Source organism: Durio zibethinus, unplaced genomic scaffold (assembly GCF_047325235.1).
Source record: "Durio zibethinus cultivar Kanyao isolate XHJ-2024 unplaced genomic scaffold, ASM4732523v1 HiC_scaffold_402, whole genome shotgun sequence".
Taxonomy (NCBI): domain Eukaryota; kingdom Viridiplantae; phylum Streptophyta; class Magnoliopsida; order Malvales; family Malvaceae; genus Durio; species Durio zibethinus.
Window position 1 is genome coordinate 20,001 of NW_028323025.1, and position 2,500 is coordinate 22,500.

Consider the following 2,500-nt stretch of genomic DNA (forward strand, 5'->3'; position numbering starts at 1 on the left):
CACGCTGGGCCCTGGTGCGGGCGCCTGCCTCGACCACCATCGGCACACGCTCCGCCCTGGTGCGGTCGGTTGCCTCGAGCACCATCGGCACACGCTGGGCCCTGGTGCGGCAGGTTGCCTCGACCACCATCGAGACACGCTGGGCCCTGGTGCGGCAGGTTGCCTCGACCACCATCGGCACACGCTGGGCCCTGGTGCGGGCGGTTGCCTCGACCACCATCGGCACACGCTGGGCCCTGGTGCGGGCGCTTGCCTCGACCACCATCGGCACACGCTGGGCCCTGGTGCGGGCGCTTGCCTCGACCACCATCGGCACACGCTGGGCCCTGGTGCGGCAGGTTGCCTCGAGCACCATCGGCACACGCTGGGCCCTGGTGCGGCAGGTTGCCTCGACCACCATCGGCACACGCTGGGCCCTGGTGCGGGCGCTTGCCTCGAGCACCATCGGCACACGCTCGGCCCTGGTGCGGTCGGTTGCCTCGAGCACCATCGGCACACGCTGGGCCCTGGTGCGGCAGGTTGCCTCGACCACCATCGGCAGCCTCGACCACCATCGGCACACGCTGGGCCCTGGTGCGGGCGCTTGCCTCGACCACCATCGGCACACGCTGGGCCCTGGTGCGGCAGGTTGCCTCGAGCACCATCGGCACACGCTGGGCCCTGGTGCGGCAGGTTGCCTCGACCACCATCGGCACACGCTGGGCCTTGGTGCGGGCGGTTGCCTCGACCACCATCGGCACACGCTGGGCCCTGGTGCGGGCGCTTGCCTCGAGCACCATCGGCACACGCTGGGCCCTGGTGCGGCAGGTTGCCTCGAGCACCATCGGCACACGCTGGGCCCTGGTGCGGGAGCTTGCCTCGAGCGCCATCGACACACGCTGGGCCCTGGTGCGGCAAGTTGCCTCGAGCACCATCGGCACACGCTGGGCCCTGGTGCGGTCGGTTGCCTCGAGCACCATCGGCACACGCTGGGCGCTGGTGCGGGCGCTTGCCTCGACCACCATCGGCACACGCTGGGCCCTGGTGCGGCAGGTTGCCTCGATCACCATCGGCACACGCTGGGCCCTGGTGCGACAGGTTGCCTCGAGCACCATCGGCACACTATCGGCCCTGGTGCGGGCGGTTGCCTCGAGCACCATCGGCACACGCTGGGCCCTGGTGCGGCAGGTTGCCTCGAGCGCCATCGGCACACGCTGGGCCCTGGTGCGGGCGGTTGCCTCGACCACCATCGGCACACGCTGGGCCCTGGTGCGGGCGCTTGCCTCGAGCACCATCGGCACACGCTGGGCCCTGGTGCGGCAGGTTGCCTCGAGCACCATCGGCACACGCTGGGCCCTGGTGCGGGAGCTTGCCTCGAGCGCCATCGGCACACGCTGGGCCCTGGTGCGGCAAGTTGCCTCGAGCACCATCGGCACACGCAGGGCCCTGGTGCGGTCGGTTGCCTCGACCACCATCGGCACACGCTGGGCGCTGGTGCGGGCGCTTGCCTCGACCACCATCGGCACACGCTGGGCCCTGGTGCGGCAGGTTGCCTCGATCACCATCGGCACACGCTGGGCCCTGGTGCGACAGGTTTCCTCGAGCACCATCGGCACACTATCGGCCCTGGTGCGGGCGCTTGCCTCGAGCACCATCGGCACACGCTGGGCCCTGGTGCGGGCGGTTGCCTCGAGCACCATCGGCACACGCTGGGCCCTGGTGGGTTTAGGCACATCTTCAAATTTCTGCCGTGCCAATGCCATTTTTATGGCTTGTAAATTCATACAATGGTCCCCTAAGCCTTCACGTGAAGTTTCGTTGGAAGATGACTCGTTTTCTATTTTTCACGATTTTCGAAACTTTTTGCGGTTCGGGATTTTTTAAAATTTTTTTATAAGGATTTTTGGCCCCAAATTTTGTAGGCATGATCCTTCTATTTTTGTTGGCATGCACAAAAAAATTCAGCTAAAAACTCGAAGTAGAGAAGATTTTGTGACCGTTTGAAAAAAGTGTCCCCATTTCAGACACTTTAACGGCTACTGGTAGCAAACCTGTAAAATCTCAAATGCTCTTTAAGGGGGTGTGAATTCTCAGAGGTTTGATGAGGGATAGGGGGCCAACACAAGGCCAAGTACCAGCACCCATCGCACATCATGTGCGCACACCCCCCCGGCCCCCCTCCCAATCGCCGGAACCCCAATGCCGCCGGTCAGGTTCTCCGGCGGTACTCCGGCGATGCTCCGGCGATGCTCCGGCGATGCTGTCCCGAGTGAAAAAAATGCGGCACCAGCACATGCTGGAGCCAAGCATGGGCACCGTGGCTCAAAATCGAACTTCGGCCAAGGCCTCGACCATTAATGGCACATGATGACGCATGGTGATGGCACATGCATCGACCATCATCGGCATAGGCTGCCCTTCGGTACGGGCACTTGCCTCGACCGCCATCGGCACAAGCTGGGCCCTGGTGTGGGTTGTTGCCTCGATCACAATCGGCACATGCTGAGCCTTGGTGCGGGCG